The sequence below is a fragment of the Gracilinanus agilis genome, chromosome 3, assembly GCF_016433145.1.
Source record: "Gracilinanus agilis isolate LMUSP501 chromosome 3, AgileGrace, whole genome shotgun sequence".
NCBI lineage: Eukaryota > Metazoa > Chordata > Mammalia > Didelphimorphia > Didelphidae > Gracilinanus > Gracilinanus agilis.
This window is the reverse complement of record NC_058132.1, coordinates 361740171-361767535: the sequence shown is the minus strand read 5'-3', so window position 1 is coordinate 361767535 and position 27365 is coordinate 361740171. Positions and strand designations below refer to the sequence as shown.

The window sequence follows — 27365 nt, the reverse complement described above, 5'->3', positions numbered from 1 at the left end:
TGGTAGATCAAACAGGCTTGAGAAACACTTTTAGATAATTTACTTAGATAGTGGAACCATTAAAAACTTCCTTTAGTTTGTTAACCTCTTCTTGACTGTCTGGATGTTATGCATTTAAAATCAGGGATCATTTAGGAGTGTGAATCAGCTTTGTGTGAAAAGCCTTCACGGCTCACTTTTGTAACCACTTTGCTATGGGTCTTCCACAGAATCCTGGTGCATCACAGAAGCTGGAAGTTCTGATGTTCCATTGAAATCACAATGGAACGTTGTGACTTAACCTGGTAAGGGCAGCACTAAAGGTGCTTCTTATTTAAGTACCCGGAAACAGTGAAGCTGTCAAGAAATATGTCGTTTCAGAGTTGGTCTCAGCTTTTCCCCAACTGTTGGGTTCCTCTTCTGTATTGATCAAGGAAGTGTGACAGTTGGTTTAAAATTTTTTCTTCTGAACCTATGTTTATTGATTGCAATTTTTAAAAGGGCATTTAACTGACATCATCACGTAAGTTAACTTTTCCTTTCAAATGATCACTTTTAATGAATTATTTCAAGATGCAGTACTTTGTGTCTCCACAGTTGATTGCCACAGTTGATAAAGCAAAATTATTCATATCATGGAAATCTAGAGGGCAAGTAGCTGATTTAAGTCAATCTGTTTCCTTCAAAGCTAGTTTCTTCTTTGAATATTGCTTTAATCCTGCAAAAGTGATTATGCATAAGGCAGTATGTGAGGGGATTTTCTTACCATACAGTATTAAGAGTGAGTTATATGCCTGAAATCATGTATCTAGTTGAAATTATATTTATGTTAAATATTTTTAAAAAAACATCCTTCAATAAAGAGGGGAAATAGTGAGATTTAAAATGCATTGTGAAATAACATAAAGCATTGACTCTCATTGATACTATAGCTCTATATTCTGACATTTAAGTTATTTATTTTCAAAGCATTTGCTTTAGAGAAAAATAATACTAAGATAAACCATATTTTAAAAGAAACATCTTAAATTAAACTTTTAGTGGCGGTTATTTAAATTATTGCTTAGAATAAAATGTTTCCCAAATCCAAAGAATAAATTTTTTCCTTATTGATACTTAACTGGATATTTATCATACTATTAAAATAAGTAGAATTCTCATCTGTAAACATTTCACTGTGGATTAGAATAAACAGGCAAATCTCAATAAATCCAAAGCTTAAGGAATGAAATTTTCCTGGCTAATTGAATTGACTAATTAAATTAGAGATGACCTGCAAACTACTTTTGTTTCAACGTTTAAGCAATGTTTTTAAAATGTTTGAATCTACTTTTTCTGTCATAATTGCATATAATCCAATATTTCTTTGTTTACTAAGGATTTTGTAAGGCTTTGGTGGCATCATTCTGAACCAGGTTTTGATATATATGGTATAGAATATTTGAGTAAATGACCTCAGTACATGTCCTGGAGTTTATTGTTGTTGTTGTTGTTGTTTTTAAAAACTAAACCCCCATCTGTCAGCTTGGAAATTAATTGTCACTTTTGTGTTAACACCTGCTTCTTTCTCTTCAAAATAGAAAGTCAAGAAATTCATATTAATTTAGGTTTCTATGTGAATTCCAGTTAATCTTGGTATACTATTTCAGCTGACTAGACTATAAACTCTTCAGATATAAATATTGAGAACTTAAATAAAAATCTTGTTTCTAATTCACAAGGGCAATGTATGTGTTATCAGATATAAAGAAAATTAAAGTTGTAGAAGTTTGAGTAGACTAGAAATCTTGCATGAATATAGAAATCTAATGAAGATATTTCTGGTACACTTATCAAAAAGTTAAGCTAGCATTTGAATGCTTGCTTTGATTTATTAGAAAATGCTGTATATATTTCTAATGACTAAATAATTTTAAAACATACTTATATTTAGATAGAAAAACATTAATGATTTCAAATTCTTTTAGAAAGGATTAGGATTTAAGAAATAATAAAGCTGGTTGGTTCAGTAAGTTGTTTGGGAAGCCAGGAGTTTGTTTTTATCATAGGATATTAATCTTGCAATATTACAAATGTGAGAAGTCTTATTTATTCCAATTGTAGCATCAGCCAAAGATTGAAAGAATAAGTCTCATTTTGAAATCAAATGTCAGTTGCATAGAGATTAGTCAAATATATGAATGAAAGAACTATTTGCGAAGTGAGTACATATGAATAGAAAATTATATTTGTGCCCAAATCAAAAGAACCTTGAACCTATTTATGCAAAAAGAAATGAAAATGAAGAATAAATATACAAGAATGTTGTTTTAAGATTAATTGGCGGGGACAGCTGGGTAGCTCAGTGGATTGAGAGTCAGGTCTAGAGATGGGAGGTCCTGGGTTCAAATCTGGCCTCAGACACTTACTTTCTAGTTGTGTGACCCTGGGCAAGTCACTTGACCCCCATTGCCCACCCTTACCATTCTTCCACCTAGGAGCCAATACACAGAAATTAAAGGTTTAAAAAAATAGGGAAAAAAAAGATTAATTGGCTCTTCCCTCATTGAATAGTTCAGTCAGTCAGTCAATCAATAAGGAAATGAATAGAAGGGAACAATCACTGTATTAACTGCCTACTCTGTGTCAGGCAACGTTTTAGGTGCTGGGGATACAATATAGTCACCACTCTCAAGGAGTTCACAGGCTAATAGGAAGAGAATACATGTAAAAATTATGTACAAGCAAGATATATACAGAATAAATAAAAGATACTCCCTGAGGGATAATTACTCCAACATTAAGGAGGAATAAGGAAGAGTTCTTGCAGAAGGATGGATTTTAACTGAGATGTACCATATTTATTTAAGTACCATATTGGAAATATGGTGTGAATATCTTGCATTTACACTGTTATTTACATGTCATCTTCCTCATTAGAATAAGGACCCTTTAGGCTTCCTCTCAGTTCACTCACTCACTCTTTGGATGTCTTTAAGCCAAGGTTAGGTGAAAATTTTATTAAAATATTTTGTTGTTGAGTTATTTCACTTGTGTCTGACTCTTTATGACCCCATTTGGGGTTTTCTTGGCAAAGATAGGGGAATAGTTTGCCATTTGCTTCTCTGGTTCATTTTTACAGATGAGAAAACTGAGGCAAACAGAGTTAAATGACTTTTCCAGATTCACACAGCTAGAGTTAGTAAGTGTCTGAGGCTGGATTTGAACCAAGAAAGATGACTTCCTGATTCCAAGCCCAGTGCTTTATCTACTGCAACATTTAGCTGCCTTCTTAAAGTATACATTGAACTAACTGGCTCTTGAAGTACCATCCAATGAAAATATGAGATTCCTTTTCAGAAGGGGGTAAAGTGTTCTTTATATCTAGATATAGGATAATTGGCAAGAGAAATGAGTTTTACCAATTGAATCCTGCTCTTTTTAATTTTATTGGTCATAGACTCTTAAAAATGAAAAAGAGCAATGGAGACTCCTTTATCCTAGCTTTTTATTCAATAAGGTTATAAAATACTTAAGGTAAAACAAATAGTAAAGCCTGGAACATGGACCCACTAATTATTTAATGGTATGATAGTTAATGTTTAAATAGTGGTTTAAGATTCACAAAGCTCTTTATATCCATAATCTTATTTGAGCCTTACACAATCATATTAATTTAGTTATATTATCATCCTCATTTTACTGAAGAGGAAACTGAGTCTTAGGGAAACTAGGTGATTTGCTAGGGTTCACATTGCTAGTTAGTTAGTTAACTGTGAGAAGTAGGATTTAAATCCAGCTTCTCCTGTGACTAAGATCTACACTCACCACTATGACCAGTGCTTTACCTTTCATTCATGGTTTATCTAAAGAAAGAAAACTGACAACTAAAGAAGAGAACTTTGCTACTTTTAACCACTTTTGGGTACAAAATAGTTTGCGAATTTGATTGGAATCTGACCAAGGAGGTATTGAATAGATGGTGTTGAGAATTCGTTTCTGGTATTTAAACTCTTTGAAGGTACTTTTAGTCCCTTCTCTTCCCTCCCCTAAGTTAATTCACTATTAGCTTCTGAGGGGAAAGGGAACTACCACCAAACCTTACATGTATATAGAGTTCTATAATTCATGAGAAACAGATTTATCTAGTGGCAACAGTACTTGATTTGAGATAAAAAACAAAACAAAACAAAACAACAAAAAACCTAAGGTTTAATCCAGCTGCTAACACTTAGTTTATATGATCTTTCCATCCAAGGGCAATTGACCCAAACTTTTAAAGTTATCTATGGTTTCTGATTGTCATTGTTGGAGGGAGTACCCATATTTAGAAAGACAATTATTATCTCATTTGATTCTTAAAATAATATTTAGCATTAATACAAATGCTTTACAAACATTTTATCCTTCTAACACCCCTTGATATAGGAACTGTTATTATTTCCATTTTACAAATGAAGAAATGGAGACTGACAAAAGCTAAAGTGACTTTTCTAGGTTCACAAAGCTGTGTCAGAGACAGGATTTGAATTTACATCTTTGTGACCCCAAATTGAACACTATAAACGGGGTCACACCAATGCCTTACAACATTACAGAGAAGTATTATTCAAAGTTTACCCATGAAGACGATAAAGCTGAGAGTGATTTTAAGTATCTTCCGTATGGAAACTTGCATAGTGGCAAAGACGTTTATTTTATTTTATTTTTTTTTTAAACCCTTAACTTCTGTGTTTTGGCTCCTTGGTGGAAGAGTGGTAAGGGTGGGCAATGGGGGTCCAGTGACTTGCCCAAGGTCACACAGCTGGGAAGTGTCTGAGGCCGGCTTTGAACCCAGGACCTCCGGTCTCTAGGCCTGATTCTCAATCCACTGAGCTACCCAGCTGCCCCTGCGGCAAAGGCATTTAGAATCATCTAAAACTGAGTCTGGTGTTCTTGTAGTTATATTTAATGATCTAATAAACTGTGAACAGTTCTATCTCTTCCCCCTTTTCAGTAGTATGGTCAGACCTACTCATTAGGATGTCCATTATCTAGAAATAATATCTTAGGCTGCTCTCACTAACAAGGGGGGAAATATTCAAGTTACTTCTCATTTATGTATTATAGCTGCCACAAGCAAATGAACCCCTTAAATTCTATTTTCCCATTGGTTGATATTACAATTGTCAAAGTATATCAGAGTAGAAAAACATTCAGTCCCCCAAAGTAATAAAATAACACAAAACATTCTTTCATGGTACATTTTACCATTTCTTTAAATTTTTTAAATTTTCCCACACAATCTGTATAAGAAGGTAGTTAAATGAATTTTCAAACCACACAATTTTGGCACACTCATTTAAGCAGCTTTATATTAAAATGCTTCCTGAATTCCCATTTTATAACTTTTAACTGATTCCATGTGACATAAATGTTTAATAGAAATTGACATTTATTCCATGCATCCAGGTGTTTATCAGTATTTCTTTAAATCAGAGGCACCATGGTAGGGGGGTGGGGAGAGAGAGAGAGAGAGAGAGAGACACCTAGCCGACCTAGAATCAACAAAGACTTGCATTCAAGTCCAGCCTGTGACACATAGTGGCTTTGGGACCCTGACCAATACACTTAAATCTTTCACTGCTATAGATAATTCTATAAAATAGTAAAAATAGCTAGCATTTGTAGAATACCTATGATGTGCCAGGTACTTTACCAATAATATTTCATTTGTTTTGTTTTTTTAAACCCTTACCTTCTGCTTTAGAATTCATACAGAAGCTAAGGCAGAAGAAAGGTGAGGGCATCTAGGGTCACTCAGGAAATACCTGAGGCCAGATTTTAGCCCAAGGATGTCTTGTTGCCAAGCCAGGCTCTATCCACTGAACCACTTAGTAGCCCTCTGATTTGACTTTCAAAAAAGCTGCCACCCTGGGAAGTAGGTGCTATTATTATCTCCATTTTACAGGAATGTGGCATATATAGGTTAAGTGATTTGTCCAAGATTATACAATAAATGTCCGAGGATGGGTTTAAACTCAGGTCTTCCTTAAATTTCAGGCCAAGCACTCAGTCCATTGAGACACCTGGCTGCATAAGTTGCAAAGAACTTTAGCTTCATTGGCAAAGGAAGTTTCCTCTTCACAGTGCTCTAGATAGTTGTGGAAGACAAATCTTAAGTGCCTGGTACTTAATAAATATTCGTTACTTTACCTAAATTACAGAGAATGTGCTGACCCTGAATTAATTTAGGAAGTTTTTCTCTTTCTCACTGGAAATTCTCTATTCCTGTGAAATCACAGATGTCCTGCCCCTATCCATAAAACAGAAGAGGTTGATTTCTTTTCCCGAGTTTGGGCACTGCAAAGAATCTTTGATCTACATTTTTCTAAATCAGTAAAAGTACCTATTAGCTGTAGCTAGAAATTTGGAATTAGTTCCATAATAAATATTCATTCACTTAATGGTTCGCTAGTAGGGGAAAAGTTATCAGTACTTTTTAGAATACTTGCAGTATCTATCACCACTTAACTGCCTTGGGCAATCAATGGTTCTGCCTGGAGTTAGAGATACTTCTGAAAAAAAAAGCTGAAAAGAGTCATACTTTTATAGTATGGAATTAAAGTAAATCACCTATTTTGAAAGAGAAAATGTGGCTAACTTCTTAAGGCCAGCAGATAAAGAACTGATACCAAAAGTATAAACTCTTCAGTTTTTAAACCCTTGTTTTCTGTCTTAGAATGGACACTAAGTATTGGTTCTAAGGGAAAAGAGCAGTAAGGGCTAGTGACTTGTCCAGGGTGATGGCTAAGAAGCATCTGAGATTATAGTCACACCACTCCCTCCATGAAAAAAAAAAGAAAAAAGAATCTTTGTAACAAATAAATATAGCTCAAATTAAAAAATGATAAGCCTTGCATTTTCTATGCCCACAAAATGTTTGTTGCTTGCTACACCTTAAATCATCACCTCTCTGCCAGTATGTGGTGGGTAGCATGCTCTATCACTGGTATTTTAGAGTCACCATTTGTCAAAGCATTGATCAGAATTCTTACATCTTTGTCTTGTTTTTCCACTACAATATACATTGTTCTTTTGGTTATATACTCACTTCACTTTGCATCACTTGGTACAAATATTCCTATGTTTCTCTGACAGTATTCATTTTACATTTTAAGAGATAACCACTGCCCATTTTAAAATGATTTACTTTAGCATTTTCTGATTGATTTTGTAGATTTGGCTGAAAATTGAATTACAATCTGGTTACTTTGTTAATCAAAACCATTGAAGCATATATGTATCAAATTCTTGGGAAGTTAACGATGTCTCACTTAACTATGTCTTCTTTGAGAGATTGAAAGTGGTAAGGAGGGCATAGCAAAATGTAGAGTAGCCAAATGAAACAAACAAAAAGCAAATCAAACAGGGCATCTAAATTGTTTAATCTAAATTAACAAGCTTATATAGTTTGTAGATTTTTCTGAAGTACCAAAAACCTGTATTTTTAACAAAATAAACTGTAAAGGGATTGATCTAGATTCAGTGCCCAGCTTAAAACTTGAGCATCTCATGGAAATCGGCTTCTTATGAAGAACTGATCCTTTGGCCCAGGGAGTTGTTGAATGTTAGAAGTAGGAAAGACTTGGCTTAGACCCACATATTTCTAGCATTTATTAGCAAGCAAAAAATATAAATTTAGGTGGAATACTTGAAAAAACGATAATCAAAAGGTTTATTTTAAGCAACACTTTCTAGCACAGACTATGTGGCATCAAATTTTTCTAACTTGTTCCAAGGTAGAAGATACCTGCTGAAAGTTCGACCTGCTTCTTTTCCTAGACCCTAAAACTTGTTCAGGCTTCACAGCTGCAATACTGAGGAGTTAACTTTGTGATACCAAGTCTAGTGCTTTTTATTATGCCATTTCCCCCTAATCATATAATATAATAGCAATATAAAACTGAAAATATCCCCATAACATTAGATATATCTTCATATTTCTTAGTGATTTTATTCCAAACATTTTGTCACAAAGTTAAATGCAAGAAAATTGATGCTTTTGAATAAGATACAATAATAAGATCAACACAATTTGCCTTCTAATATGAATTTGGATGGGTCACACACAGTAGAAAGAGTACTGGACTTGAAAAAGATCTGAGTTCAAATGTAGCTTCAGATACTATGTGATCCTGAGCAAATAATTTAACCCCTGGGTGTCTCGTTTTCTTCAATTGTAAAATGTATATAATAATAGTACACACCTCCCAGAATTGTTGTGAGGATGAAATGAGAATATTTGTAAAGTGCTTTGCAAGCCATACAAGATTATATAAATAGGGATAACTATTTAGTGCAGTGAATAGAGCCAGGCCTAGAGTTGTAAAGACCTGGCTTCAAATCTGGTTTTAGGCATTTCCTATCTATGTGACCCTGGGCAAGTCACTTAACCCCAATCGCCTAATATTTAGCTCCTCTGCCTTAAAATCAATACTTAGTATGGATTCTAAGATGGAAGATGAGGGTTTAAAAAAAAGGCAAAATTCTGTAAATTATAGCTATTGTTATTCTAAAAGTTTGAATTATTAGACATTTCTAAAATGCATTTTTTCTTCTACATAAGTAGCAGCATGCTTTCAACCTCTAGCCTTAATATAAGCGAAACCTTGATACTCTCTAAAAGCAGATTATCTTAGACAGTGAACCAGTTTCACTTCCTAGGCTTAGAAATAATGTTGTGCTGATCTTTGAGGACTTGATCCTCTCCTCCCCCTGACTTCCCCTTTTTGCCTCTGCCATTGCTACTGGGTAGAGTACCCACCCTGTGTTTCCCTTTCCCCTTTCCAACAAATCAAGCAAGTAGAACACCTCATATTTCTAGGGATTTTTTTAACAAGGAAAGAAACATAAATTCAGAAGTAATGCATGAGATTAATGATAATTTAAAAATACTACCTAACACATACTGGGTAGAATCCAATTTTACTTGCCTCTTCTAAGCCAGAAATTCCTTCCTTATGCCATGCCCTACAAAGTCACTGAACCTTCATATTGTTTCAATTTGATTCCCAATGAGAATTCAGTCTCTTTTCTCAGAATACCCTTTCCTTTTAAAACTTATTTTAATTTTATTTAAAAAAAAAAAAAACCTCTTAGGGGGCAGCTGGGTGGCTCAGTGGATTGAGAGCCAGGTCTAGAGATGGGAGGTCCTTGGTTCAAATTTGGCCTCAGACACTTCCTAGCTGTGTGACCCTGGGCAAGTCACTTAACCCCCATTGCCTAGCCCTTACCACTCTTCTGCCTTGGAGCCAATACACTGTATTGACTCTAAGAAGGAAGGTAAGGGTTTAAAAAAAATAAACAAACAAACAAAAAAAACCCTTTCATTTTAGAATCACTTGGTTCCAAGGCAGAAAAATGGTAAGGGCTAGGCAGTGGGGGTTAAGTGATTATACCTATTATCTTTGTGATCCTAAATCATTTAATTTCTCACTATCCCAAGCAAACTTTTAAGAAATTATGATTTTTTGTTCTGAAATATAGTTTTTTCATTTCATTTCATCTGAAATATCATATCATAAAAGCATTAATAAAATAAGTAAGCCCCAAAGAAGTGTTATACCCGTTAGACATAGGATGAACAGAAAACTGTTCTTTCTCAGACAGTGGTATAAGATCATCTAGTTGGTTATATGGAGGAGGGATTTCTTCCTTGATGTCTAAGAGAGACAGTTTAACATACAGAAAATTGTCTTAATGGCCCTTAGAATGAGAAAGACTTGGTGTCAGATCCCACCTCTGACACAGACACTGGCTAGGTGTTCTTGGTCAAGTCCTCATCTTTCCCTGCCAGGGCAGCTCTTTAAGACCGTAATTTATAGAGGAATTGTCGATCTGAATTTCGGTCGTCAGTCATTTCCCTAGGAGCGCCCCTACATCCATGAAATCACAAGTCTAGACCTAAAACAAACACACCTCAAAGATTAGAGATCTCTCCATAAAACACAACCCTTCTCTCCTTCTCAATATGAGTCTGTCTTTCACAAAGTTCTATGGTCTTTTATTTGGAAGTACATTTTTCAGCCTTATGAGGTAACAAATTCCATCAGTTTACTTCCTATTACATACATTACTACTTCATTTGATCCTAAATGAACCTGTTTCAGGCTTCCAGGGGCTATCTAGGTCTAGTTTGGCATGATTCAGTGAATGAGTCTGTGTTCACTTGATCCCCTTGGAGATTTTATTGGGCGTCAGATCCCAAGTCCCTCTCTTGTCTTTCCCTCTGGAGAGCACTAATCCTTTTACGGTTTACCTTTGGCTCTCCCCCAAGCTACCCAGACCCACAGTGATTATTTCACTTGCCCTTCCCTACACCTTTACCTCCTAACTCGGTTACATTTGTGACCTGGCAGCCAGAGCTAGGTGCTGTCATCTAGGACACAACAATTAGTTTGAACAAGGATGGTATGGTTTCGTTTTTGCTTTTAATACCGTTCTTCATGTTGACTGACATTTTACTGGCTTTTTGACCAAAGTTGCACAATGGGATGTTGTCTTTGGAGAACAGTCTATAATGACATCTAGTTCTCTTTGGGGCTTGTAACCCCAAATGTTGTCCTTAATGAAGTAGCTCAGAATGAGGCAAACATAGCAGAGTGAAGGGAGTTCTATACTGAGAGGTAGGAAGATCTGAGTTCAAGTTTTCTCGCAGATGCTTAATTCCTAGGTAAATTCTTGAATTTCTGTCAATCTCGGTTCCCTAATTTACAAAATGGAGATAATAATAACACAGAACTTAGATGATTTTTATGAAGATCAACTGAAATAATATATGTAACATGTTTCCCAAACTTTAAAGTACTATATCGTGTTAGCTCTAAAAGTAGAGTTTAGATTACTTTTTCTAACCCTTATGACAAGGGTTCTTTGTATGAGATTTAAGGACAGGGATAGTCATTATGGGGGTCTGAACATGAATGGGAAAACATTTGCTTTTTTTTTTTTACTAACTTCTAACTAAATTTAACCTTTTGTTTAATTATAATTTTTATTTTTTTTGCCTTGTAATTTTACTACGGAATATTTTGTATTTATTATTGTTTGTCCCTTGTTTTCTTGTTTTAAGTATTTAATATTTTATTTTTTTATAAAAAATTTCCAAGGTTACATGATTCTTGTTTTTACTTTCCCCTTCACCAACCCCCCCATATTTAACGCACATTTCCACTGGTTTTAACATGTGTGATCAATCAAGACTTATTTACATATTATTGATAGTTACATAGTTACATTGGTCGTTTAGTGTCTATATCCCCAACCATGCCTGAATCAACCCATGTGTTCAAGCAGTTGTTTTTCTTCTGTATTTCCACTCCTGTAGTTCTTCCTCTGGATGTGGGTAGCATTCTTTTCCATAAATCTCTCAGAATTGTCCTTGGTCATTGCTTTACTGCTAGTACAGAAGTCCATTACATTCTATTTTACCACAGTGTATCAGTCTCTGTGTACAATGTTCTTCTGGCTCTGTTCCTTTCACTCTGCATCAATTCCTGGAGGTCTTTCCAGTTCACATGGAATTCCTCCAGTTTATTATTCCTTTGAGCACAATAGTATTCCATCACCAACGTATACCACAATTTGTTCAGCCATTCCCCAACTGAAGGGCATCCCTTCATTTTCCAGGTTTTTGTCACCACAAAAAGTGCAGCTATAGATATTTTCATACAAGTCTGTTTATCTATGATCTCTTTGGGATACAAACCCAGCAATGCTATGGCTGGATCTAAGGGCAGACAGTCTTTTAGAGCTCTTTGGGCATAGTTCCAAATTGCCAACCAGAATGGTTGGATCAGTTCACAACTCCACCAGCAATGCATTAATGTCCCAATTTTGCCACATCCCCTCCAACATTCATTACTCTCCCCTTCTATCATTTTAGCCAATCTGCTAGGTGTAAGGTGGTATCTCAGAGTTGTTTTGATTTGCATTTCTCTAATAATTAGAGATTTAGAACACTTTCTCATGTGCTTATTGATAGTTCAATTATAAATTTTAAAATATTATTCTGTCCATTGGTTTCACCAGATAGCCAAAGTGATTTCCCTAAGAACCCTTGCCTTATATTTCCACCAAGTTGAAGTATATTCAATGACTTTTACTGATATGCTGGATGAATCTTTCTTTAAAATTTATCAGCAATTTAATTCAGCAAACATCTAGCTATCTGTAATGTACAAGTCACTGTTGCTTGGCTAGGCATTTTCCTTTATTGGCTCACTTTTAGCATTGTGTATTATAGATGATAGAGAAGAGGGTGATTAATTGATATACAGGTCATTGCCAAGTCTTCAAAAATAATTACAGTGAAGGTAGCCAGATTATTCAGTGGATTGAGAATCATTCCTAGAGTTGGGAGGTCCTGGGTTCAAATTTGATTTCTGATACTTCCTAGGTATGTGATCCTGGACAAGTCACTTAGCCCCCATTGCCTAACCCGTGCCTCTCTTCTGTTGTGGAACCAATACTCAGTATTGATTCTAAGATGGAAGGCAAGGGTTTTCATTTTTAAAAAATAAGTATAGTGATTTTTCAGTTATGGAATCTTATGGGAATAAAGGTTCCCTTTGTAAAGAACACTACCTCAGAAAACTCCCAAGCCTTCATAAATTATAGGAAGTTGAGCTTAATGCATCTCCAGCAAGAATTGCTTATTAAAATAAAAATGCCTCCTTTCAAAGTTTCTTTTTGTTCCTGAAGAACAAAATTTTACCTAAAGTTGTGCAACCAGAGAAATGTATTTTCTGTATCCTTTACTATGTGTTTCTGTCCCTTTTCAGGTCTTTTCACATCAGTTCAAGGGTCTAATAATCTCCATATCTCATCAACTCATCCCCCTAGCAAGACATTTATCTGATTGACTGATAACGTTTTAACATATACTAATTTTAACGTGTCATCTGAAACTGAAAATTCATTTTAAATCTCTTATCTCTAATTATGAAATGAGACTTTGATGTTAATGGAATTTTATGCATTGGCAAGTAGGTGGGGGGAGTCTTTTTATGGGGACCCTAATTATCCATGCCAGCCTTTTAAAAAAAAAAAGATACATTACCTTCATTCCCTCATGTTTTGAGTTTTTCTTCAATTAACAATCATTTATTTTCTCTCTCTTCCATCTCTTCCCTTCTCTCATTAAAATGAAAAATAAAAAACAAAAATAGAGGGAGCAGCTGGGTAGCTCAGTGGATTAAGAGTTAGACCTAGAGACAGGAGGTCCTAGGTTCAAATCTGGCCTCAGACACTTCCCAGCTGTGTGGCTTTGGGCAAGTCACTTGACCCCCATTGCCTAGCCCTCACCACTCTTCTGCCTTGGAGCCAATACACTGTATTGACTCCAAGACGGAAGGTAAGGGTTTAAAAAAAATTTAAAAACAAAAATAGAAACTTCTTACAAATAAAATATATATAATCACAGAAAACAAATTTCCACATTAGCCACATGTGGAATCGTATGTCTGATTCTGTACTTTGAATTCATTACCTCTTTGTCAGGGAGTGAGTAACATTCCTCATACTTAATCCTTTAGACTCTTCCTTGATCATTGTTGGAATCAGAGTTAAGTTGTTCAGTGTTGTTTTATTTCTATAAATATAAACTTGTATTTGTATGTAGTACAATATTTTAAAAGAATATCATACAAGAATTTTAAAAGAACAAGCAGTGAATTCTTTTTCCTTTCTAACTTGGTTGTTTAAGTTCCTGATATTAATTGCAGGAAAATGAAGATTTTAAAGGTTTCTCGTTAAAAATCTGTCTGGCATGGTTTGGTTGAAATATTTGTAGAATGTGCTGTATAATCTTTCAAATTTTCTTATTTTTTTATGGCAACTGTTGATGTTATTAGCAGTTGTAATTAGCAATTGCCATTAATTGTTGAAACATATAAAAAAGTAACAATAATAAGGATATATGCACACACACACACATATATATATTTTTTAATTTCCAAAATGGAATTACAAAAAAAAGATATAAAAACTTAGTCACTAGAGGGCAGGATAGACCTTTACTTTCCTGCTGGTTGTAAAGCAACATATAAAATATATAGATCCACAATCAGATAGTTTTTCTGTATATTCTAATTATTTTTTTCTAGGAAATAGGCACCAAAGGTATATTTTTTGTTGTTGTTAAAAGTGTTATTAATTTCCTCCAGAAGGGAAGTACTTTTTATACAGGAAGATTATAGGGAATATTTCTCTGGAGAAAACCTGGATGTTTACAAGAAGTAATGCATTAAAGCATCACTTGTACATGATGCACTGACATTTGAATGCTATGTGGAACCATAGCAGAAAGGGAATTTGAGGAGCCAGTGAGTTTCTATCAGTTACTAGAAATTAAGACAATGTGAAGTATACAACATATCTTTGTAGCTAACAAAAAAAAAAAACAACAAAAAAAATGAATCATTGAGATCTTGAAAACTTGAGGCAAGTCCACCCTAATCCTAAACTTTTTTCCTCAGCACATGCTATGTAATTGGCAAATGAAAGGTCAGAAGTTTCTCTGTAAATTCTGAATCCTTCCGTTCATTATCATGCATTTTGGGAGGTTTTCCATGAAAGCAGTTTAGTCTTCAATCCTTAAAAGATGCATGGCAATGATGCTATGCAGTAACACTGCTTAGCAGGCTGCAGAATTAGGTACCATGAGTTTGAATTCTGGACCAGACACTTACAAGTATTATTAGTTGTGAGCAAACCATAGTGTCTCACAGCCTAAGTTTCATTATTTGCAAAACTGAGAAAATAGTGCTTGCATGGCCAGCCAGACACTGAGTTGTTTTTAAAATGGTCTGTAAATGTCAATTATTGAATGTGAGTTATTAGAAGCAAAAGCTGAGACAATGGAGTAAAGTGATTTTAAAAGGTGATTATATAATAAGATCAATAAATTTTCTTTAGAAATACCTCTTTATCTTTTGAATATTTCACAACTTCTTTAAAGTAACCACTATCTGAATAAATACTACCAAAATATGTTTTATGAAATCTAAACTCACATTATGTGCTCTCTTCTTTCTCTGGTATGTGTAGGAAGGGATTTTATAGCTAAAAATGGCCACAGAGACCATCAAACCCCCAGACCTTTCATTTTTATAGACGACAACAAAACTAAATTACAGAGAGGTTGGTTGACTTGCCCAGGGTCATACAGTTAATAAATATGTGAGGCATCTTTGGACTGCCCTTGGGCACTTATATCAATGTAATGTGATATGGAGAGTTCCTTTACCTTTAACCTTCTTCTTAACTTATTTATTATTGATTCTGGCCTTCCCGTCATCTTATTTTTTCACCTCCTTTCCTCTGTGTCTTAATACAGACCAGGAAAGACTGAGAATAACAAAAGCCCCATGTGAGGAAACATGGAGCTCACAGGGAGGCAGTAAGGCAAGCCAATTTTAGTAAGAGCAGATACCCCTAAAATGAAGGAAGGGATGATTGAAGAGGAATGACACAGAGCAGCCCATTGCTGTCTTGTATATAGTGAGGAGACACTCTGGGAACTCACAGGGAATAGGAGCACCCTTTCCCAAACCAGTAAATTCTATTTGGGTTTTCATAATATTCTTATTTGGATCTAGCAAGACCAGATATTGGAAAAAGGGAGTAAGGATCCTGGAACTGAAGACTGATGGTGTTGATTCATTCTAGTAGGAGAAAGGAAAACTCTTGGGGAGTTGGTGACCTCTCCCCAAAGTGGTGACATATTTTCCACCTTGGTTTATGCCTGAAAACTTCATCAAAATAGTTTAATGTAACCTGTTTGATGATTTAAAACTGGAAATCTAAAATTTCCATTTCTACCTGTCTCATGCTAGATCATGGCAGTGAACTCAGCCTTTATTGGATATTAATTTTTTCTTTCCCCTTATATTTAAAATTAAAATAGAATCACACATCATAAAAGCATTGTAGACTATAGAGAAGCACAGATCAAGTATCTCTTTACATTACAAACTCAATAAACAGCTAAATGACCAGAATATAATTTTATAGTTAAGAGAGAGAGATAGAGAGAGAGAGAAACAGAAAAAGAGAGGTAGGTAGGTAGGTAGGTAGGTAGGTAGATAGATAGATAGATAGATAGATAGATAGATAGATAGATAGATAGATAGATAGATAGATAGACAAACAGACAGACAGACAGATAGATAGATAGATAGATAGATAGATAGATAGATAGATAGATAGATAGATAGATAGATAGATAGATGGAGAGTGAGAGAGAAAGAGAGGGAGAGGGAAAAGGAGTGGGAGGACCCTGTGGAGGTACAGCAAAGCCACATACACCCCCAAAATGAATTATTCCTATGTAGTTCATTTTCCAAAAAGAAACCATTTGTCAGGTTTCAGTAGATGGTGATGAAAACAACTAACATTTATATAACACCTACTATGTTCCAGAAGTTATACTAAATAAACATTTTACAGATATTTTATAATTTGATTCTCACAACAACCAATAAGATAATGATTATAAAAGTACTTGGCAAACCTTGGTGTACTATATAAATGTTAGCATGTATCTATCCACTGCATTAAAGGACAAAAGGAAATGCTAGTTAGATCATTCTTGTACATAGCTAAGTCTTTTCTTTTATTCCTCTTTTTCCATTGCTGTAGGTAGCAGCCTACATAATCCCTGAATCACACTCTAAATCTTTTGCTGCTCGAAATCCCAAAGTATTTTCTTTTGGCCAGGATTTTTATGAATGCTACTTGTAGAAAATTAATTTAAAGTCTAGTTTTTTTGTGTTGGGACCTATGGGGTAGAGGTAGGAATGTTTAATTTGGAGTAAAGCTTTAATTCTACTGATTGTGCTTGATGGCACAATGTATAGAGCCACAAGGCCAGGAATCTGAGAGATCTGAATTCATATATGGTCTCAGAAACTTAATCTGTGTCTCTGAGCAAGTCCCTGTTCATGAGAGAAACTATCTTTGAAATGCCTGGCACATACTAAACATTCTTAATGCTTGTTTTCTTCCCTCCTATCATTGTGACCTTGGACAAATCACTTAATCTTTCTGTGCCTCAGTTTCCTCATCTGTAAAGTGAAGATTGGACCTAGTGATACTTTAAGACCTCTTTTCAGCTTAAGATTTGTGATACCATATCAGTGATTTTCACTTTGGAACCAGCCTTAACTCCTCTCTTTATCTCACTTCATACATCCATTCTGTTTCTGAGTTAATTTTACCTTCTTGTTTATTTTATAGATATCTCTATATTTATTTGTATTTAGATATATAGATACCTTTATCTGTATGTGTGTGTGTGTGTGTGTGTGTGTGTGTGAGAGAGAGAGAGAGAGAGAGAGAGAGAGAGAGAGAGAGAGAAACAAGCGATTCCTTTCAATTCTTTGCCCTTATTCAATTTAGAGATTTGCTTTGATTATTACAATAGTATCTTAACTTCCTGTCTTCAGTCCATCCTCTCCCTAGTCAAATTTTCATGTAGTTGTCTGAGTAGTACATAAGTATGTAATTCCTCTATTTAAAAACATTGTGGCTCCCTATTGGCTATAAAATAAATTATTAGCTCCTAATAACCTTTGAAAAGCCTTACAAAATTTGCTTCCAAATTACCTAACTCCTTATACAACTTCCCTTACCTAAATGGACTCTTTCATTTCCTCATTTTTGCCTTGCCTTACCCTCTTCTGTTTACCTGCTTTTGATCACACCACCTACCTGTGTGGAATAGAATTCTCCATCCATTGAAGTTCCTCCCATTAAGTATCACTTTCTCCCGTTAAGCCTTCACTAATCTACCTACCCAGGTGAAGATGGCCTCCTCCTCAATTTTTTTTCTTTTTTTAATTGTGAACTTTGAAAAAGAGAGAGAACTTTTATACAAAGAAGAGAGAAAAAAATTGTATATAAAACTATGAATCTTTTTTACCTTTATATGATTTATATTTTAAGTATTTAATTTAATGCAGAAGTACCAGCCCTACTCTGCCTGTCTCCTCCTCAAATTCCTTCTGCTCTCTTCTGTTAGTTTAAGTATTTGACATTCCTTTTTTCCTTTCTCCTTCTTTGTATTCCTGATTCTTCCTTTTCTACCTATAACTTCTGTCCTCCTCTCCTATAAACACTCTTCATTGCCATAAATAAATGTCCTCAAGCAAAATAAATTCATTCACATTTTGCTAAAACATGTATTTCATGCTCTCCACTTATATATATCCTGTTACCTCTCTGCCAGGAGAGAAAAATATACTTCATCTTCAGTCTTATGGAGTTGAATGATCATTGTACTGATTACTGATCTTAAATCTTTCACAGTTGTTTCCCTTTACAATGATTTTAGTCACTGTAAAATTTGTTCTTTGGTCCTGCTCACTTCACCTTGAATTAGTTCATTTGGGCCTTTATAAATTTTTCTGAGTTCATTCCTTTAATAGTTTTTTATGGCACAATAATATTCCATTACACTGTCATGTGCTTAAAAGAGTACAGTTGGTCTCATTTAGGGGGTAGTTATGAAATGTGGAGAATAATTCAAAACCTTCAGTAGTACAACATGGCTATTTTTGTTATCTAGAAGATTCTAACGTAAATAATTACAACTATGTTATTATGTACCAGTGAAACCCTTGAAGCCATAAAAGCTAAACCAAGGATTGGGAATTCTGAGACATTTTTTTGCAAGGTGGGGTGAGGGATGGGGAAAGAGTTGAGGATTTTTTTTTTAAATAAAAGTGGAATTAGACTTAAAAATAATATATGTCATAATTTGTTTAACCATTCCATAATTGATGGCCCCCATGTTTTCAGTTCTTTTATCTAACAAAAAAAGGCTGCTATAAATATCTTGCCTATATAAATCATGACATAACAACAACAATAATAGCATTTATGTGGTATTTTAAGGTCTGAAAAATATTTTTTGTATGTTAATTCATTTGATTTTGATGAAATCTCAGAGACCATATAGTCTAATTCATTTATCTCCAAGATAAAGAAACTAAGATGCAAAATAAGTGATGTGAATGAAGTCACAGAACAATTTTCCTCTTTATTGACTATTAACGATTAACTAGTCCATTCTTAAATTTCTCATGGCACTTTGAATAGACCTTTTCTTTGCTAATGATGTTCTCCTTTCAGTATAGCAACTTATACATACTGAACAAATAAATGAAAATTGAAAGGGTGGATAACCCAGTTATTCAATAAAGCCTCCTGATTGGAAGCTTTATCTTAAATTACCTACTTTTATCAAAATCATATTTAGAAGTTTTAAAATTACACTTTGGGTGGGGGTAATTTAAAACAGCTCCTGCTTCCCATTTCCTAGTATATAGCATTTGCCATGGAATAGGCTAGCAGTTAAGGTGAATAGTAACCATACCAATATGCTTAAGCAACATGATGGGAAAAGTGCTGTTTTAAAATTATTTACACAAAGCATATTGTATTACAAGTCCAAGACTAGAAAGAGATGGGTACTAGCATCATATCTCTAGGAGAACAGATTTACTTTGAGTCCCTTTGGAATGCAAGAAGGAAAACGCTCTTTATGTTTATAAATTAGCAACAACTGGAGGAAATTACCTGACATAACAACTCTCATGATATGAGAGCATAATGTAACAGCTCTTATACTGTGTCTTTGATTAATGTAAAAGGCTTGACCTGCTAAGTAGTCTCATTAATATTTTCATTTATCAGTGATCAAAATTTCTTTTGTATTATTAATTCCTTTAGTATGGTGTTAATCCATTTTAAGACATGCTTCAGAGTATTGCAGAAAAAATCCCCACCATTCTTGCTTCAGAGAGGAGCATTCATGTTTATTGTCCTTAGAGTCTGAAAAGGGGAGCCTCAGAAGCCTCATAAAGTCTAATTTGCAGCAAGCATAAAGAATTATTGTTTTAATAAATTAATTTTTACATTTCATTTATCTCTGTAGAAGATGAAAAAGATCAGTTGACATAAAAACAAGATATAAAATTTTCATCTGTGGAGAGACAAGTAATTCTTTCCTTTAAAATTCTGCAGTGGATTTAACTTCATAATATATTTGAATTTATTTTTCTTAGAAACAACAACAAACTGACCTGGTTAAATTCTAGAGGGCTGTCAATGTCTTAACTATAAGTTATTGACTTTTAAAAAGACTAATAAGACATCTTTTATATTTATCAAGGAGAACACTAACCTTCTATTCTTTCATATAACACCATGTATTTTTAAAAGCTCATTTAAGACAATTTTTGAGATTAAAAAAAACCTCTTTATCAGCTAAGAAAAATGGGTGCATAAATCTTCAAACATAAGACAAAAATTTTTGAGTGGGAGAGTGCTATTCATAAAGGATTTATACTGAGCTCTAATTCATAAATTACACATATATGAAAAAGTAAAATAATTCCAAGTCCAGGTCTATTAAAAGAACGTTTGAGTAGAATGGTAGTCTCTACTTTTCTGTCCCCTTCTGTCCAGGAAGTAGTGGGTGAGGAATATTTATATATTTGTGTGTTTAAACAATTAAATGCTGAAATATTTGTAAAGTTTGCAAAAAGCTAAGGGAACAGTAATTGGGTATTCTGTTGAAGCAAATTTCTTATTACTATTACAGTTGTAAAATCTACATTTTAGGAAGACTGACTTGATTTTTCAGCACCTGAAAAGATAAATCATTTTTTGAACACTTGCTTTTGTCATAACATTTAGAGTACATACTACCATTATAAGAGGAATAGGTATTTTTGAGGAAGGAATTTTTGGTCCAAAAATAAGCATGAAGATTTGGGGGGTAAAGATCTTTGCACATGAATTTTATTAAAGAAAAATTCATGAGTTTTTTTTAATTAAGTTATTTGGAGAAATGCTTTTAAGCAATGGCAGAAATATTTATAATAAGGTGGTCATAGTTTGTAATTAGCCATATTAACTTATTTGGCCTTGTCATTTTGTCATACTTGTCATTTTGTACTAGTTAGTTGGATAGTTGGAAATACTATTTTAGCATACATTTTATTTATTAAATTAATTTTTTGGTATCTCTTATGAATCACTAAAATTTCTCCCATTATCCATCTCCCTTTTCCTTCCACAGAGCCATCTCATGCAACAGTTATTTTTTTAATAAAGAGGAAAAACATTATCTTCAAAACTGATTGACATATTGAAAAAAATCTGAAAATGTCTATGTTTATTATTATTTCCCAAAGCATAGAGCTGTCCACAAACATGGAGTCTGCGTTGTCATCACTTAGTTACCTTCCAACAGCTAAGAACCATTTTGAACACTAGCAAGTGATCTGGAACATCCAGGCTGAAATGTTCTAGATCACAGTGCCCAGGGTCAGATGGATTCTTATTTTCACTGGATGGAGTTATCAAAAGAGTTGCCCTTATAGGCCAAAGTAGATTTATGGCTATTCTTCATCCTTTTTTTGGAGTCTCCTCAAAGGACAATTTAAGTATGTTTTTCAAATGTTTTCAATTATGATTCTATAGATATTTGTTTGCTTGACATGATTTGCATTCAAATGGTTTCAAAACCATTTCTCTCTGTTTTTTACTAAATACTATGTTGCTAATTATATGTTCATTAAAGTTCCAGGTTGGTGAGGTTGAGACAAAGAGAATTCCTTCTCAGATGATATCTTTTCTTTTATCTTTTTCTTGTTTTAGCTTTCTCTTCTTTCTCTGGAAGTAAATGAGAGCTTAAAAAAACAAACAAACCAGAAAGGTTCTTGTCCTTGAGTGGGCCCATCTCCTTTATCTTTTAGGGAGATGGGGGAAAGAGAAGAAAAAGAAAGATGGAAGGGCCACTGGAGAGTTTTGCAATTTCTTCAAAGTAAGGAGAGTGAGAATCTGCCAAGTGAGAAACCCAAACACTCAATTGTTCTTTATAATGTATAGTGTTGTTTTCACTCAATTTAAATTGGAATAGTCAACAGAAACTATGTAGTCAAGAGTAGTCATTTGGTTTGAGATCAAGATAGCTGTTTTTCTTCACAGAAATGGATATTTTTGACCCCCTATTATGTATAAAGGCTTTTTAACCTGGTACCAAGTGGAATTATTTCTAAAGGGATATAAGAGAATCTTTACCCTTACCAAATTTGGGAGATAAGACACAAATGAAGCTAAATAACTATATAAAACTGAATAGTTATAAGACAACAACAGGCAGTAGTTAAAAGGTGTCATTTATGATTAATGACCAAATGAATGGCAAAAAGCTAAATCAAGAATCCAGAGCTTTGAAAGACTATTTCATCTTGGAGTGGTCATGGAAGGCTTTAAAGAACTGGTACATTTTAAGTTAGGTGTTGAAGGATGATATATTATTTGTGTGAATGGGGGAGAGTAATGGAAGAATCCCATTTATGATAAGATGTTTAAAAAAAGACTATAATAGCACCCACTTTCTGAGATATTGGTGAGGAACAACTATCCTTTGCTGTACTAAGTACAATATATGTATAGTGCTCAACACAGAACCTGGCATAATAGTAGGTACTTAATAAAGGCTTATTCACTTTCCCCATTTAGGAGAGCAGCAAATACTAACTAGAGTGTTTTAGTGTGTTTAGTTTAGTTTAGTTTAGTTTGTAAGACTAAGTCTAAGACTGGAGTAAGGAATTTGTGGGGTTGCAAAGAAAGATAAGCCTAGATTTTGAAGGTCCTTAAATGTCAGGCTAAGCTCCTTAAGACTTATAATCTTTAAAGTACTGTTTTAAGATATATTGGGGCCTTGGGATATAATAAACATAGAGGAAGAAGAGAAAGAGATGCTAATAAAGAGGACACTTTTTAAAACCCTTACTTTATGTCTTAGAGTTAAAGTGATTGATTCTAAAAAGAGTGGTAAGGAGTAAGCAGTTGGTTAAATGACTGGCACAGAATCATACAGGTAGGAAGGGTCTGAGGCCAGACTTTGAACCCAGGTTCTCCCAAATCCAGGTCTAACTCTTTATGCACTATGCTTCCTTGCTGCCCCTAAACATAACATTTCAAAGGCTAGAACTATTATGGTAGCAGTGAGAATGGAAAGGAAGGTGTGAATGTTAAAAAACAATTGGAAGTATGAATTTATGAGCCTTTTTAGACAAGACCTTTACTTAATTTAAGCTTGTTTCATTACTTAAGAGTAATCATAAGTTCATAGATTTAGAGTCCTAAGCTAAGTCTCTCAAGTCTAACCCTCTCATTTTATAGATAAGAAGACTGAGAGAGAGTACATGTCTCACCCAATGTTAATTGCTGTTAAATGTCTGAGGAAAAATTTGAACCTGTTTTCTTGATTCCCAAGTTTAGTGCTTTATCTATTCTGTCATATTACTTGTCTAATGATTAGAGACCAGATAATAAATGAATCTATTATATATCAATATTATTTTGCATTCCTAGATCCTGTGTATAATTCAGATATTACTCAGTTTTGGAGTAGACTCTTATCATTCATAGCTGGGTTATTCTAGTAGCTTTCAGATTGGTCTCCCAGCCACAATTTTCTCCCTCTCTAGTCCATCTCCTTTTAGTTGTCAAAAGTGATTTTCCTAAAATGCAGATCAAACCATACCACTCCTTATTCAGTAAATTCCAGTGGCTCCCTATCATTTCAAAGATCAGTTATAAAATCTTTTGTTTGGCATTCAAAGCCTGTTCCCACCCCAGTCTTCTGTTTACTCTTTGATTCAATGACAGTACCCTCCTTTGCCATTGCTTGAACTAAACACTGTCTCCTGACTAGGCATTTTCATTGGTTGTCCTCTATGCCTGGAATGCTCTCCCTCCTCATCTCTCCCTCCTGACTTTATTTCCTTAGTGCCCTGGCTGAAGTCCCACCTTCTATAGAAAGCCTTTTCAAAATCCTTGCCAATACCTTTCCTCAGTCAGTTACTTCCAGTTTAGCTTGTATTTACCTTATTTGTAGATGTTTGTTTTCATGTTCCCTCCCCCACGCTCATCCCCCCAAAAAAATGTTTTTTGCCCTTTTTTTGTAATGTTTGGCACAGTGGTTGGCAATATAGTAGGTGCTTAATAAATATTCATTGACTGAGTTCAGCTCAATAAAAATTTATTTATATACATGCTATGTGGAGAGAGGACTAAGCTGACATTTGGGAAATACAAAGTTTATATTTGAGCTTATAATGTTGTAGGGGAGTATAACAAAACTAACTATAATGCATATTGGCATGCAAGTTATTTAAGAGAGAAAATGAAACAGAAAGTAAGGTTCAAGCATTTCTCTTGTTGTCTGTCCCCTTGTTCATGGAGAATGAGTGATGGGGCCCATGGAGGGTAAGTGATATGGATCCAGGAATGTGTATTTGAGATGGGCTCTAAAGGATGGATAAGAATTCAGCAGGCACAGGGGAAGAAGGAGGACCTTCCTGCCACAGCTAATAATATGAGTGTGGATGCACTCAAGGGCAGGAAGTACCATGGGAATAGACAATAATCTATTTCAGCTGGAGCATTTAGTATTTGGCATCAGACTGAAAAGGCTTTGAAGAGTGCCTTGTCAACATCCTTGGATACCAGGCAAAGAAAGTTCAATTTGATGTTTTAGAAAATATAGAACAACTGGAAGTATTTGAACCAAGGATCTTTGGATGAGAAAGGTTGCTATTCTTTAGCCATTTCCATTGACTGTTCCCTACACCTAGAATGCATTTTCTCCTCATCCCTCTTTCCTCCATTCTCTGGCTTCCTTCAAATCCTAACCCAAATCCTGCCTTCTCTCTCTCTCTTTTTTTTTTAAACCCTTAACTTCTGTGTATTGGCTCCTAGGTGGAAGAGTGGTAAGGGTGGGCAATGGGGGTCAAGTGACTTGCCCAGGGTCACACAGCTGGGAAGTGTCTGAGGCCGGATTTGAACCTAGGACCTCCCGTCTCTAGGCCCCTGCCTTCTTTCTTGATCAACTTCTCTTTGATCCCTCTATGTTATTGCCCTCCCTCTACTGATTATCTCCAATTAGTGAGTTGTTTTCATGTTCTCTCCCCATTAGACTGAGCTTCTTGAGAACAAATGTTGTCTTTTGCTTTTCCTTGTGTCCTTAACATTTTTGTAGTAGGTATTTAGTAAATGGAATTGGAAGAGATAAAAAGGGGCTGCATTTGCAATAGACAAGGAAGAGGGCAGAGAGAACCTTGTAGTGAAGTGGTAGGGGGAAGAGAGGAGGAAGGAACAGATGAGATCAGAAGAGAGATCCAGGGCTTGGGAACTGGTTTAAACATTAGATTTGGAGTGAGAGAATCTGGATTCAAATCTTCCCTCTGTCACAGAGTACTTATATTGGCTTGGGCAAGTCAATTAAACCTTAGTGGTCCTCAACTTTGCCATCTCTAAATGTAGGGTTGGACTATATGGCCACTAAGACCCCTTGCAGTTCTAAATCATTACTCATATAATTTTATTAGAGAAATGAAAGGGAATAGTCAAAGCAAATAATCAAAATAACTATAATTGATTATTTTAATATCTTGCAGTGTCTCAGAATTATTGCTATGTAGATCCATGCTTATTGTAAAATATTGTGGATAAAAATTCAAACACTAAAGACTGGATGAATGAATGGCAGTGCCACAGATAAATAAATGTAGAGTTCAAAAGAGAAGAACACAGGCTTAGGGCAAAGATAATGAACTCTGTTTTGGCCATATTTAGTTTGAGGTGCTAGCAGGATGTGACACAGTGGATAGAGTGCTGTAGCCTGTTGCCTTTAGAAAGTCATTTAACCACTGCCAACCTCAGTTTTCTCACCTGTAAAATGGGCATAATAATAATAGCAGTTACTTCCAGGGTTGTTCTGAGGCTCAAATGAAATAATATTTGTGAAGGGCTTTGTAAACTAATATATAAATGCTTTGATGATGGTGGTGTTGTCTATAGAGGGAAGATTCCTATAAAGACCTAGAGATGCAGATCTGAAGCTTCTGTATTTTAAAAATTTTCTCCAACAAGAAACTCTTTGTGAAATGCCTTCCTTTTGTAATTTATAGACAAGTACTCCCCAAATATATAAAAATTGATTTATTAAATATCTTTTGTTTCAATTTTAGTCATTCTAATTGATTATGAGGGGTTATATCTAATCAAAGGATGGTTGGCATGATGACAGGAAGAAAAAAGTACCCATTTTTCTGAAAATGAAAATTACAGTAAAGTTTTATAACCACAATACATGAGACATGGAATATCTTGTAGTGTCTCAGAATTATTACTATGAAGATCCATGATTACTATAAAATATTATGGATATGGACATTTAGAAGATTAGGACAATACACACACTCACACACAGAGAGATCTCAGAACATTCCATAGAACTTCTTTACTTCTATATTAGATTTTTGTTGTGATTTGTTTCTTTTACATAAAAATGGTACATCTAGAAGCACAGGATCAGTAGTGCTGAAGCTGAAAAGAACCAGATATTATCTAGTAGTCTAACTTTGTTAAAATGAAAGAACCTGAAGTACCAAGAGTGACCTCTGGGTAATAATAGCATGTTACTCAATACAACAATACAGGATTTCTTCAAAGTCTTAGTGAGCTATAATAATGGCTTAAAACTTAGGGCTGTGGAGTGGATAGAATTCCAGGCAGGCCTTGATTGAGTAGAAGACCTGGGTTTGAATCTGGCCTCAGAGACTCCCTGGCTATATGACCTGAGGCAGGTCACTTAAGCCCATTTGCCTAGCCCTTGCCCTTCTGTCTTAGAGTTGTTACTAAGACAGAAAGTAAGGGTATATAAAAAAAAAAAAAGCCAAATTAAAACTTTTGGGATACCTTGTAGTTAGACTTCATTTTCATCGCCAGATAGTATCTGTTAAGTTTTTATGTTTTACAATAATCAATGTAAAACATCTTTCTTTGTAGCACTCTTTTATTTTCAGGGACAATTAATGATACTTGGAACATATTTTGGCTGACCGATATTTTTGTTCTCTAATGTATTTTTTTTCCCTCTTTGTACAACCTGCTGTTACTCAAGCTGAGATTGTTTGAGGTTCCCAAACACAAAGCAGCTGTTTGAAATTCGTCCTTTGACTCAGCTGAGCTTCTGCAGTTGCCCAACAAAAATTATTTGAATTCAGTAGCCTAAAAAGAATCAAAATAAGCATTCACATTAAATATTGGCTGCCACAGTAGTAACTTCTATATAACATTAATCATTTTGTTGCCAATTTTTTTCATAGTTTTCATAGTTCATCGTTTTGTATTTTATATTACAGACATTTATTCATATAAATTCATTTGAATTCTCCCCTATAACATGGGAGGTGTGTGTGTCTACAAAAGCAACCAACAAAAACCACACCTAAAGAATGCTTTTTGATTGATTCACTGATGTCTGACAGTATTTAAAA

At 34.7% G+C, this 27365-nt stretch overlaps 1 protein-coding gene across 1 annotated transcript in view; it reads left to right on the top strand.

The window, feature by feature from the left end:
* Positions 1-209: 209 nt before the first annotated feature.
* The window catches only part of BBX (BBX high mobility group box domain containing), a 242479-nt gene continuing 215323 nt past the window's right edge, over positions 210-27365 (top strand). Inside the window, exon 1 of the mRNA XM_044670112.1 lies at positions 210-284. The gene's annotated coding sequence lies outside the window, so the exon portion shown is untranslated. The remainder of the gene's footprint in view (positions 285-27365) is intronic.